The sequence below is a fragment of the Oryza glaberrima genome, chromosome 10, assembly GCF_000147395.1.
Source record: "Oryza glaberrima chromosome 10, OglaRS2, whole genome shotgun sequence".
Lineage (NCBI taxonomy): Eukaryota > Viridiplantae > Streptophyta > Magnoliopsida > Poales > Poaceae > Oryza > Oryza glaberrima.
The window spans coordinates 3,268,616-3,283,321 of record NC_068335.1 but is presented as its reverse complement, the minus strand read 5'-3'; the positions used below and the strand labels follow the sequence as shown (position 1 = coordinate 3,283,321).

Here is a 14,706-nt window from a genome sequence, read left to right as displayed (position 1 = left end):
TAAGCTTAAGATTGTTGTAATTTAGATTATTGAACCAGATTACTGTAAGCTGAATTATAATAGGCCGACATATAATAAGCTGTGAGCTGTTTGTTTTCCTGTTTGTTTTCCTGGATTATAAGTTGTTTGTTAGTTGTTAGCCACCCAATAATTAAAAAAGCATCTTTAGAGTGGATTAGATTATAGTAATTTGCTTTATAGATTATAATAATCTATCATAATATATTATCTGTTTGTTTGTTGTAGCTTATTTCTAATAATTTAGATTATAATAATTCTACTCTAGAAGTACTACCGAACGGGGCCATATGTTGCGATCAGAGTTTGGAAACGGAAAGCTACATACGTGGCGTCGGGCCGTCGGCACGTACGGCTGCAATGTGGAAGACCTCGGCAAATTACGGCTGCAATGTGGAAGTCGTCGTCGGAGCTCGTTAGGACAAAATTCGCCGATGGAAATCGTCGTTGGTGGTGCCCGCATGGCTGCATTATTAATTGTACTATATGTAAACTGCGACTGTTACAGTTTTGAATTGCCATATCAATGTCTTTGGGAAAAACTATACTATAAAAAAACGGCACAACCCAGGTCGTCGCAGTATACTACTCCCTCCGTCCTATCTTAAGTGTATTTTGTATATTTTCGTGACCAACATTTAACCGTCCATTTTATTTGAAAATTTTTTATTAATATTATTATTATTATTTGATGGTAAAACATGAAAAATATTTTATGTATGACTTATTTTTTTATAATTTTTTCAAATAAGACGGATGATCAAATGTTGGATAGAAACCCATAATTTTTTTTATAAAATTTTCAAATATATCCTTGTTCTTTTCTCCAACAAAAGTTGTATTAACTTTTGGATACTCGTGGCACACTTTTCAAACCGTTAAACGGTGTGTTTCGTGCGAAAACTTTCTATATGAAAGTTGTTTTAAAATATCAGATTAATCTATTTTTCAAGTTTGTAATAATTAAAACTCAATTAATCACACGTTATTACCACCTCATTTTGCGTGAAACACTTAATATTCATCTTCATCTTCAGGAGATTCAAACACCACCTCAAAAAGTTGTTAAATTTGGACGTTAAATTTGTTTTACTCAAAAAGTTGCTAATTATTATTTGTTTTATTGTGAATTGTTTTATGGTTAAAAATACTTTAACACTACTACAGAAACGCGAATAGGTGCCGGTTGGAAACCCCCACACAGGTGCCGATTGGTAAAACCAGCACATAATAGGTGGTACTAATGAGAGAAATCAAAGGTGTTGGTTCTATGTCCCAAGAATAATAAAAAAAAGGCGGCTCGATGCAACTCCCAATCACCCCTGAATCGATCAACTTGAACACAATCGCACAATCAACTTTTAAAAAAAAATCATTATCCACATCAAAAAAAAATACAAGAAAGATCTGGTCGTCGCACTTGAGCCACATCGGTCAGATCTAGCTGCGCTTGACGCCGTCGATGTGGGAAGGTGAGGGGAGGGTGCCGCCACCATGGGGAGGTGAGGGGGGCGCGTCGTCAAGGAGAGGAGGGCGAGACGAGGTGGGGGGCGGGGAGTCGATAAGGCCCCCTCTCAGCGTCCAGTGAGCTAAAAAGTATCCAGACTTGGCTCGGTTTTTTCGGGTGTCTTTTTCACCTATAGTATATTACAGGTGTCATTTTTTATTAACCGACACCTATAATATAATAAAGGTATCAATTTTTTTTAAGAAGGGTTTTTCTCTACAACTGGCACTTATACTCGTACCTTTTTTTTTATTTCAGCCTGCGAAGGTGGGAAAAACACTATAGGTGCCGGTTTTCGCTGGTTTTAGCTATTCCAGTACCTATAATGCTGACTTGCATGCATCCTTTTAGTAGTGTGAACATGATTTTTATCTTACACATTTCCACAAAACTTTTCAATAATACAAATGGATAAACATGTGTCTAAAAATCAACGTCGTCATCTATTAAAGAATGGATGGAGTAATTAACTACATGGGATCTCACGCATTGCTGCAGATGTTTTATATGATAATAGTAGAAATATATTTGCCGGCTATCAAGGGGGAGGCCGGGAAGTTTGAGGGAAGTAACTCCCCTCAACCTTCGGTCACTAAGCCAAGAGGATCAAGCGACTCCGTAGGGAGAATGAGGAGCTTAGGGCGACCTTAGGAACGAATTTCAATTGCTTAGCCGTGCATTATGTTCCAAGGTCAAGCGTGCCTTTAGGGAGATGTGGAAGGAGGAACTTTATTATGCTAACTAGAGGCCTTACCCCTCTCATTTTATCATGATAGGTGCATTAGTTTATTTTCATTTCAATTTTGCCTTACTCAATGTAATAAAGCACCTATCTCAGTTTTAATTCAATAAAAGTTTGGTACATTGGTGTTTACCCCAATGTTTGCCTTTCTATTTCCATTTTTTGTGTCCAAATAAAGTTGTAGGTTGAAAATAAGTGTGGGGGGAGACCTTTCGGACTCCTGACATGCAAATTCAGAAACTGCAGCCACATCTCTGAACCACTGAACATTTCCAAGCACTGCAGAAAAATGTAGGTAAATTGGGCGTCAGAGTGGTTCAGCCGAACACCTGGTTCGACCGAACCCACACTAGCCCCAATTCCTGTCATTTTCTCCTGGAAGACAAGTTTGCACATCTACTTCCTCATTTTCTCCCCCAAATGCCTAGTACTGAGCAGAAAATTCAATGACAATATGTTCAAGCTTAATGAGAAGATAAAAATTCCAACTAATAGAATTTTCCTATGATTGATCTTGTACACATTTTATTCTTGACTAGACTTGTTACCTGTGAACAACTATCTATGTTAGGGAACCTTATGCATCTAAGTAGATGATAATTGAGATATAGTTGAGATGAAGGAAATTCTTGTGTTCTATCTCATGACAACTGGGGATTTGTTTTTAAAATCAAAAATTTATTTGGAACCTTACTCCTCATATGACTTTATTCCTACCCAACAAGGCCATACACCAAGCCATTAATGATGAACCTTATGCATGTGTATGACTACCTGTAATTATATTGAGCTTTACCAAATTATTGTGACTCGTGTTAGATGTCTCTCATGCTCTCTCGATCAAGGTTGCACAACCACTATGTTATCCATATAAGATGCTAAGCTTCTACACTGGAAGTTGGCACCATTCCATCCATTTCCACTACCACTGAAAAAGAAAAAACAACTTTGATGAATAAATTCTCCATTCAATTTATCCCTTCTTCTCCTAAGAAAAATCCTTGGAAAAGAAAAAGAAAAGGAGGGAAAGGCATGGCTATGAAAAAAATATTTCTCTTCAAAAATATAGAGCAACATGGAAAAAAAAAGAAAGAAAGAAAATGGCCATGCCCCCTCTACAATTATGAAGGAGAAAATTGGAGAAGCGGGTATAAATAAAGGAGAAGCATTTTCTTTATTTTCCATTTTTCCACACATATCATACACTTTCCACCCAAAAATTAGCGATCTTTGTTCCGAGAGTATGATCGATTATCTTCTTGAGTCCATGTATTTGATTTTGCAATATATGATGAAGGTATGTTCCGAATTATGCCTACCAAACTCCACACATACAGCCTTTAGAATAAAGAATAATTTCAGCAAAATATGCCTTGGTAAGGATCCACAGACATTACAAAATATCCGAGTGATCGAGGGTAAGTCATTATGATGAGAAAAGCTGGTTTGGGAAAATTTATAAACCCCCAAAAGTCTGAAGTAGAATATGAGGAGGACCAGATTCAAGACTGTTCCATTTATCAATCACCCAGGATAGTAAGATAGCCACCGCTGAAGTTCACAGGTACAAGAATAGTTTTGAATAATTTATGTGCTTCTATTATATCTTGGAGAATTTTATTCTGAAATTTATCTCTAACCTTTACTCAAGGACGAGTAAAGAGCTAAGTGTGGGGAGTTTGTTGGCGGTTATTAAATGCCAAATTTATGCCACCAATACCTGCATAAACAGAAAGAATAAAGCATCCAACATAGTGATTAGGTTTATTTCTAACATATTCCACGAGTGTTAGTGCATATGTGCATGCAAGTAATAAACCGCCGAAGTTGGGATGAAAATCAGATTTAAGTGGAGGTGAAATCCTATCCATACAACGAGTGGGCCAATAACTACACAAAACATCAACAAATGGTCCTTCCACTCGAAGAAATAGATATGGGAGGCTGAGGAGGAGCAATAGGCCGAAAAGTGGGCCTATTGGGCCAGACATGGGTTCGGCTGAACCACTCCCACAGCTGTCTGATATGCGGCTTGGCAGGGACAGTCCAGATGACTCCCTGATGGCGGTTGGAGGGTAGAATGGACATTTCGCCTTCTCCCAACCATCATACCTGCCCTATATAAAGACTTCACCTCTTCACTTCACTCACACACTCCAAGCTTGAGCTGAATTATAAGAGGCTCTATTATACTTTATTGTATACTAGATTAGGGAGAGAGTAGAGTAGAAGAAGTCGGAGGAGTTCCGGAATTGTCGATAATCCTCTTCTTGTTTCTTTTGCTTTGTTTAACTACTCTGATTATAATAGAAATATCTTTCGAGTAATTAGTTTTGCTTGGTGAGAATTATCTCTTGGTTAGTTCCTAATCAGCGTACGAGATCATCGTTCACTATAATCCAGCAAAATATAGTGATTGCTTTAGTGTGCACCTAACATTAAAGTAAGTTATTAATTGCTTAGACGCTGTGTCTAGGTAGTTGATTTTCGGTGTTTGCTCCGTATCCCACAGTAGGTGTGGGGTGGGTGTAGAGGTGGTGACAGCCCTCAAGATCACTGAAGTCCTCCCTAACCAGGTACGTAGTAGAGCGATATCTGGGAGTAGTAAGCTGGCCAGTGCCCAAAGTATTGTGTTAGGATTAAAGCTAAGCTTTCCATAGACACTGTTTCTCACCGGTGAATCCTCTCTATCCTTTGCCTATCCTTAGCTTTATGTCCTTGGACGTACCTGGTGAAGAGCCGACACAGACGTTCCCTGTGGAAATCGATACCTGAAACTACTCCTGGGTGAAGTGTTACATCAGTATATCTCTGTAAGGTTAAGAAATACCAACATGGACCCAGTCATGTTCTCTGAAGCAGATTACTAGGTTGGACAGATACGATCTACAATAGCCAATCTAAACAATTCCTTCTTGGAGACAATTGGACCAACAACCTAGCGTCCTTCTTGTCCCCCATCTCAAGGAGAAGAGCAACATGGAGTTGGGAATGTCAATGTTGAAGATGTCCCTAGCGAACACCTGAGTTTAGACCCAGGCCGTAATCCCCAGAATGCATTGCCAAGAAGACCAAGTTGGAAAACCCTACCTGCCGAGATAATCGTAATCTTTGCGACCACTTGAACAGGCGGAGACGGGAATGACGAGAACAGGACGATGTCGGCCATCACCAACGTTGTTCTCCACAACGATAACGGAACAACGATGGCAATCATGAAGCTGTCTAAATGAGGACCGAGATCGACTAGATTGCCAAAGCCGCAAGGACGAGAATAATCAAGGCTGGAGAAATCAGGGTGACAACGGCCGAGGTCGAAAACACCACGATAACAACAGACGACGACGAGATTCACGTTCCCCCGGTTCTCGGAGAAATCAAGGACATGGGCATAGATCCAGAGGTCGTACTCCCGATTATAGTTATCCTTCGTTGTCTTCATCATCATCGATAGGTGGCTCTCGAAGGCCACGAGGACACCGACCACCTCTCGTACCTAGAGGAGGATGTAGATTAGCTAAGTTATCTACCACCTTGAAAATCAGTCAAAGGCTTGATTGTCTAGATGTTTATTTTCATACTTAGTGCTGCATCAATTGGGTTTGACCTACTAAGTCATGCTTAGAACCATGATTTCTAGCCTGCTTTTTGATTGCCAATAAGGGTTTCATCGGGGTTTCAGCCGATAAGTTATGTAGACATTGCATCAGCTTATAAGGATTACATACAAGTTAGATTTAGCCGATCACAACAAATGTTTCACTATTTATCTAATCATTTGGATTTAATGACATCGGACCTCCAGCCGATGTATGCTTTAATCTTTAGATAAGTGCTTATCCTATCATGTCATTATTAGCCGATTAATTTCTACTAGATTATATTATTGTTTTATTACATTATCATCAGCTGATTGTCTTTATATCATTATTTTTTCAAGTATCAAAATATGCATTAGATATATAGCCGATTGTTCAAAACCGTATCGACGTTGGCTCACATTGCTATATCGGCTTGTCAGCCGATCGACTCTTTCTTGATCAATATATTTATCTATCTTGTCAGTTGTAGGATCAAACTGACCTGCACTGGAGTAAAGCAGATATCCTAGGCCGTTGTGTTCGTCGATTTAAGTTCGCGCCAACACAGATCCGGCACCGTTGGCCAAGCGCGGATTTTTCGTCAACAGTTTCATCCGAGAAGTTCTCCATCCAGAGTGGCTCGCAAATCCAATAATGGTTCGCAAGGCCAATGACAAGTAGAGAATGTGTGTGGATTTCATTGACCTCAATAAAGCGTGCCATAAGGATCACTTCCCTCTACCCCGCATTGATCAACTAGTGGACTCAATAGCTGGTTGTGAGCTATTTAGTTTTCTCGACGCTTACTCCGGCTATCACCAGATCAATATGGCTAAAGAGGATAAGGAGAAGACAACATTCATCACGCGCTTTCGATGTTTTCTGTTATACCAAGATGCCCTTCGAGCTAATCAGTGCAGGCAACATGTACCAGCGCGAGATTCAAGGGGCTCTTGGTGACCTGATCGGCCGAAATGTGGTGGCCTACGTCAACGACGTCGTGGTCAAAACAAAGACAAGCGACAAGCTGATTGACGACCTAAGGGAAACATTCAACAATCTCCGAGGACATCGACTGAAATTAAATCTGGAGAAGTGGACGTTTTTAGTACCATCAGGGAAGCTGCTTAGTTTCCTTGTCTCTAAGCGAGGTATTAAGGCAAACCCAGAGAAGATCAAGGCAATCGAGAACGTGAATTCACCCACAAGACTCAAGGAGGTACAGAAGCTGGCGGGATGAATGGTGGCACTAAGTCGATTCGTGGCTAGGATGGGAGAACGAGTACAACCTTTCTTCGCTTTACTTAAAAACCCGGACAAATTTGAGTGGACACAGGATGCCGAGAACACGTTCATCGCGCTCAAGTGGTACTTGTCCAACCCCTTGTAGTCGTTGCCCCTCAGCCAATGGAAGAGTTATTTCCTCATATTGCCGCCACACCCTATTCTATTAGCACTGTCATCGTCGTCGAGAGGGATAAAGTACAACACCCGGTGTACTATGTCAACGAGGCCCTCCACGACGCCAAGGTCTGATATCCTCAAATACGGAAACTGCTCTACGTTGTAATCATGACATCACGGAAACTGCGCCACTACTTCCAGGCCCATAAAGTCACGGCCGTCTCTTCTTCCCCCCTACGTGCATCGTGCCTGCCTGGCGCTGTCAAGGCCACATCTCTGGGTCATCCTGCAGCATGCCTACACATCGCCATCGGGCCTCGTCGTGCGTGCGGTGGTCGAGCATCGCCGTCGGGCCTCGCATCGACTTGTTGCTCTCCAGGTGCACGACGCACCTGCACCACTGCACGTCACCGTCAGCCCCGCATCAACAACGGGATTTCACCGTTGATGTTGCTGCTGCTTCAAGCCGTGGTCTTCCAGCATCTTGCGAAGTTGCCGTCGAGGATGACGACTTGCTGGATATTGTCATCTCTGCTGCTTCACCTTGCTGGTTCCCACCATCCGCATGAAGTTGTTGCTGTAATGATGCCAGATCCTGCCGGCGTGGAAAGGGCAGCACGCCCGCTTCATTGACTGAAACAATTAGCAAGCAGCCAGAAGAAATCTGGAGCAGCAAGCCGCTGGAAGAAATTTGGGATTTTTTTCGCCTTGTGTTTTCTGTTTTTTCTCTCTTGTTGATGCAGGCAAATGCAAATGATTTGTTTTATGGGATAGCTGGTTACATCGATTCTGGTTGGAGGACGGATCCAATGGTGCACTTGTGCCGAGATTTTTATCTTCATCATGGACATTTCTAGGTTAGACCAACCATCCAGAAGCCTATTAACATTTTTTTCATCTAACCTATAACCAAGCCAAGGGCATAACGGACATTTTCAAGCAAACTAACCAGTCAACTAAAGAACAACTAACGGTAGGGGTATAGAAGAGATCAAGGTGAAAATTCGGAGGTATAGAAGAGATTGAGTATGATTCAAGGGTACAAAAGGGAATGACAAAATTTTTAGAGCATACAAGGGATTTTATCTATTATAAACCCATGGGTGTATGCATATTTGACAATGTAGATATAACAATATACCATGCACCTTTTGTAGTAATTTACATTTTCTGTATTATTTAATGTTAGGAACATATGGCATTTCGCGATGACGAATAGTTCCTCTTGGATGAGATCAATGAGAGTAGGCGCCAATACTGGGTGGATGAGGAGGGAAACGAGGACCCAAACCAATACATGAATGAGGAGAGGAGCGAAGAAGTAGACGAGGAGGGAAACGAGGATGAGCAACAGGACAACCAATCAAACATTGGATCGAAGAGGGTAAGCGGACAATGGGGTCTCGCAAGGAAGGTCGAGGGGAGACGATTATAACAGCAGTTATAGCAGACGACGAACCAGTTGCCCCCGAAGATGCCGCAAGGAAGTTTGTGTCACACAACGGTTGGGTCGTGAGGGCTCACGTGCCCATCAACATACGGAATTGGCACAAAACAAGGTCACATGACGATGTGGAAGAAACATATCTTCCAAATACAGAGAAGGACATGTTAGGGGCCACCATGCTCGAGATCTTCAAAATCCCTCAAGTAGAACAGAACAAAGTAAATGATTGGACTCTAAAAAAGATGGCCCAACAACTCAACTGCTTCAAGAAAGATTTGTACAACAGATATATCCTGAAGGATCTAACACCGAATTTTGAAAAATTCCCCAAACTGAGGGATCATTGGGATCATTGAAAAATCCATGCCCCGTGGATGAAATCACGCAACAGACACTATGTTAGCTGCATATTCTCTTCAAGGACCTATCAATCAAGGTATGCTCATAGTTTGCACATCCTGCTTTGTAGCTTGCGAAAATTGGTGCATATGTTACTAACTAACGTCGTTTTTCGTGAAGATGGCGGAGGGCATAGCCATACAAGTCCAGCAAGACGCGATCCACCTCGATACTCAAAGATCGAGGTGGAGCGGGTCTGCTAAGGATTTGACGATCTTGAGCTGGACATCCCTATAGGAGATGGGTAGACAAATCTAGGAGAGATATCCCACGCCATCATATTATGGTGCAAGCGCTACATCGTGTTTCCTAGGTGAGCAGCAGCGTCCGTTCCCACCGCTGTAGCTTGACAATCCTCGGACACCACCATCTCCACTGTCTCCTCCGCAACTACGGTCTCCACCGCCACATCCATCTCCATTACAATCTTGGTCTATACCTTCTCCTCCGTCTTGTTGACAAAAAAATCCGCGCTTGGCCGATGGTATCTGATCTGTGTTGGCGCGAACTAAGTCGACGAACACAATGGCCTAGGAAATCTGCTTAGCTCTAGTGCAGGTCCTAAATATTGATGATATGCGGGCGTGCCAGCCAGCTTGATTCTGCAACTAACAAGATAGATAAATATGTTGATCACTAAAGAGTCGATTGGCTGACATGCCGATGGAGCGATACCAGCCGATGTTGATAGGGTTTTGAACTATCGGCTACATATCCAATGCATATTCTGATACTTGAGTAAATAATTATATAAAAACAGTCGGCTAATGATAATATAATAAGACAACGATGTAAAGCGGTAGAAACCAATCGGCTAATAATGATATAATGGAATAAGCACTGATCCAAAGGTTAAAACATACATCGACTGGAGCTCCGATGTCATTAAATCCAAACGATTTGATAATCAATAAAAATTTTGTTGTCATCGGCTAAATCCAACTTGTATATAATCCTTATGAGCCGAAGCAACGCCTAGATAACTCATCAGTTGAAACCCTGATGAAACCCTTATTGGCAATCAAAAAGCAGGCTAGAGATTATAGTTATAAGCATGACTTAGTAGGTCAAACCCAATTGATGTAGCACTAAGTATGAAAAGAAACATAATATCTAGACAATCAATTCTTTGACTGATTTTTTGGGTGTAGATACAATAGCTAATCTAGATCGACAAAACAATTTAGCCGATACTGGCAAAACCCTCGAAAAGATATGATCGATATAAGTAAATTTAAATAATCGACTTAGATTAACTAATATATATGATAAATAGGTAGGCAAATATATCAAATAAAGCCCGGGCTTCAATTGGGAACTGTCCAGTTTCAGCCTGTGCTAATTTCCAGATTGCTGTACAGTAATGCATATTTGCAGGGACATGGACCTCTATTTCAGTTAGACAGAGGGACAAAGGGTTGCTACAATTTCAAAAGGTTCCCAATTACATAGCCAGGATGAAGAGCACTCTCTTAGTACTGCTATGAATAAAAGCAGGCCTTTTTCTTAAGAAGTTTTTTGCAAGTCTATATGACAGAAGACACACCTAAAAGTTACACTGATTTAGATGTTATGAGGGTGACTAAAACCAAGCACATGTGAGAAACTACCGTGGAAAAACACCATTGGATCCCCAAAAGAAAAGGTTGTTCTCCTTCAATAAAATTAGTAAAAAAACATGACTGAAGTCATCAAGTGAAGATTGTTGTCAGCACAGTTATTTTGACTGGTTAGTTTTAATGTTCTTTTCCCTCGGTTTCTTACAATCCTCACAAGGTTTTCTCCAAGTAATGGCATCAATTATTTATCAGAGTTGGCACTGACCACTGACTGAATATATTAGAGATCCTCCCCTTCAGAACAAAAATCAAACATTTTCTATACCTTGACAGACAAAAAGACTAGATATAACAAACGAGGTTTATCAAACTTTTCTTTTTTGTATTATAGTATTATTTATATCAAAATTCCTGTTCCAACAAATGAATTCGGCTATGATCAGGACTTCAGAACTATCAATTCCAGCCTTATTGACATAGACTTTTTTTTCTCTAACTGAATACTTGTTTTGCTGAAGACTCACAAACCAACACTGACGAAACAATTATTTATTGAACTGTCGACTTGTTTGCTCCGGCAGGACCTCAAGCAACTCGCCGATCAGCCAAAAAACTCTATTCTGACAAATGGAACCTATTGGCTGAAACAACCCATATACTAGTTCATATACATAGGTCACACTGTACTTTTTATTTCTTTGTCAACTTTTCCCTCTGAATGTTTGCATGACAAACCAATAATCCTATTCCTTTAATTCCCCTCTGTTTTTCCTTTCTTCCTTTTTATTTTGAACATAAGTTTTTTCCTGCTATATGCTCACATACTGAAGGGAGGATGAAAGGACACAATCCATAACTACTGAACCAGTCCTTCGATTGAAGATTAACAAGCAAGCACATGAGGATGAGGCCGGACTCAACATGCTAATAATTAATGAAACAAACATGGCCTTGAATTTGTTTCAAATTTATTTGAGCATGCTTAATACTACACAAGTATGCTTGCAATGCTGCTATTTGCAGCGAGCACACGGTATTCTTTAGTAAAAGGCGAAAGAATAGTTCGCTCTGTGCCCACTGCGCAGCTGCCTATGCTTGCAATGAATAAACAGAAGAATAAGATTCCCCTGATTGCAATTCCAATGTACTAATGCAATCACCAGTCCTGAGACTATCGATTCTAAGCTAGTTCAATGCCTATATTACAAAATACAGAGTACTCTGCGTTCTTCTACCTTTTCTGCCAAAACACTGATTCTGACAAATGATTTCTATTGGGTGCATTATGGAACTACCCAAATACATGTCTTCTACTCATCATTTTCCACTACTACACGCATAAGTGGAGGGTACAGTAAAACGTCCCTCTTTTGGAGGTCACTATGTTTTCATTTTAACACTCCTATGTACTGAAAGATCAAGGACAGAATCCACAAACTACAAAACTAGTCCCTTTTCTGAAGATGAAAAAAACAAGCAGTCTGGAAACAAGATTCAACAAGCTGATAATTTGTAGGCCTTGAATTGTTATATACAAATTGAATAGGATTACATAAATATGATTGTAATGAATAATCAGAAGAATAAGATCACATAGAGTCCATTGACAATGCAATGATCAGTCCTAACACAAGACTACGACTAATCATCAGTGCAAAGTTACACACAAACTGACTACCTTGTTCAGTCCTCCAATTCTAACCTAACCAAACAGAGGCACGAAACCGGCGAACTCTGCTTTCTTGGTCACGCGCCAAGATGATGTAAGATCAACGTGTGTTTTGATTCTTATTCTGTGATGAACAATTGGCATATGTGATTATTGGTTTTGATATTTGGAGATTATCGTCGAAGTGGTTTTGGAGATAATCAGTTTTCAGGTGATGATTGGATTCATTGTTATTTTATGTGACCGGTCCGACCGGGCGGTGTATGCCGGTCAGACCGGCGGTGATCGAGCGGTCAGACCGGCCAGCCTGCGGTCTGATCGGCTGATGCTGTATCGGTTTCGGTTTCGGGTTGTTTCTTTGGATATCCGTGATTGTTTCATGATTATGGCTTCTAGATGGATTCTATACGTATGTAATACTGTTGTTTGCTACTAATGAGTCAAGTTGGGGATAGCTTGGTCTCGGAATATAGTTTCTTTGTTTGTTTCATGTGTAGGTGACTTGATGCCTCGGGAGAGTATTTGCGGTGATGGACCGGGAGTCGGCTTGGTGGTAAGACGATGTCCGTGGTGGTCAGATATCATGCGGGATACTAAGGCTAGAGTTGATGCACGTGGTTGATGGAGATTCCATATGGCATACGATGGAGTTATTGTGTGCGTATGGGATGCGGAGTCGAATTTGGAAGGAGTCCAAATTTGGTACGATTGGTTATGTAAAGTTTCTTTCTTGTACTATAGGGTTTCCTAAGGTGTTTAGGACTCTTAGTATGAGTTTAGTTCGTGGCTTTAGGCTGCCTACCTCATGTATAAATAGAGGGGTAGCGTGAGGCTTCCCGGTATCGCTTTTGAGAGCAATTGAGTTGCTAGTTTAGTTAGGGTTTCGAGTTTAGTCGAAATTTTTGTAAAGAGTGCTGTTGGTGCACTTTGTAAACACAGAGAGAAGCAATAAAGTTGTCATCTACTTTGAGAGTTCTTCGATCTGTGTTTCACCGGGTTTCGGCGGTCTAACCGGCGATCTACCGGCGGCCAGACCGGCGGCAAGCGGCGGTCAGACCGGCGGCATTCGGGCGGTCCGACCGGCGGCGGCGACAGCGAGTGGTAGCTGATCTCGGCGGTCAGACTAGAGATCTAATCTCGGTCAGACCGACGGCAACCAGGTAGTCAGACTAGCAGGACAACTTCGGTCAGACCGCGATCCGTCGATTTCGAGGGTAACTTTTATTTCCACTAAAAGTTTTCGATTTTTTGGGTATACCAACCATTCACCCCCCTCTGGTTGACTTAGTTCTTGTGATTTGATCCTACAGATGAACGAGTATTTTCACTCTTTTCTTCCTTTGAGAGGGAAGTATTTTTACTCGGGTTGACGTCTGAGTGGGCCGTGCCCGTGCAGTGCGGCCCATTTGGCCACCACTGTCACTCTTGTTTGTGCTCCCTTGTGGGCTTGCTTGTGGCTCACTGTCCGCATCCTAAACTTTTCCAACCTCCCCAATTTTGCGTAATTCTTTTGTAACTTTGTCTTAGGATTCTCTGTTTTTTTTTTTGGCATATGCTCATACATGACCATAGATGGAAGTACTGTTAGCCTTAAGTAGTCGAAGAAACAAATTGCCCTTTTCAGTTCTTCGATATTTTACTTGCTAGTGTCTATCATTTCATCGTAGTGGCCTGTAATTTGCAGAGTACCTTATGTTCTTTCTTGGTTGTATACCATTTCTTTGTTTCTCATCATACCGCTTGTGGTGTTAGTCTTCCTCGTGATGGTCTATCACTTATCCTTTAGGTGCTTTATTGAACGATGATGAGATGATTAAGTTTCTTTTTCCAGTTGTTTGGTTTTGTATATCACCTCTACACAAACAGGAGATCGACGTCATTGTTGCAGGGAGCTTTTGGTAAGATTCAGCATGATTCAGATATGATTTTTACTAAATCGTATTCGTTCTGTGTTTTCTTTGATGGATCTAAACTGATCAAATTAGACTTGCATGCACACTGACATGACAGTCATTTGGGTCCATTGAACAACAAGGGCATGTGGAGCAATTAAGAAGTATATAAGGACTTCTAGGAAAAATCAGATTTAGTTCTGTAAAAAAAGGGCATAAAATCTGATCTAAAGACACCCTAAAACAAATGAAATCAAACTACAAACCATAAACAAATCAACCATTTTTTTTTAAAAAAAATATTGTGTTTGTTCAGAATCCAGATGGCTCTTTTAATGGCAACGATATGATGCATCTGGTCCATCAATTCGCTTGTCACAGCCAATCCATGGGACCATTCTTTATATAATTATACATATAGGTTCATTGCTCAATTAAGGATAAACAGTCGCCTAAAAACTGGTATAATTAGTTGATCCTGACTTGGT

The 14,706-nt window shown here is 41.0% G+C and overlaps 1 non-coding gene across 1 annotated transcript; it reads right to left on the bottom strand.

Annotated features, from left to right (window-relative positions):
• Positions 1–11,631: 11,631 nt before the first annotated feature.
• LOC127753576 (U5 spliceosomal RNA) lies at positions 11,632–11,745 on the bottom strand. Its single transcript, XR_008012632.1, has one exon. It is a non-coding gene; the product is annotated as a U5 spliceosomal RNA (small nuclear RNA).
• Positions 11,746–14,706: the final 2,961 nt, after the last annotated feature.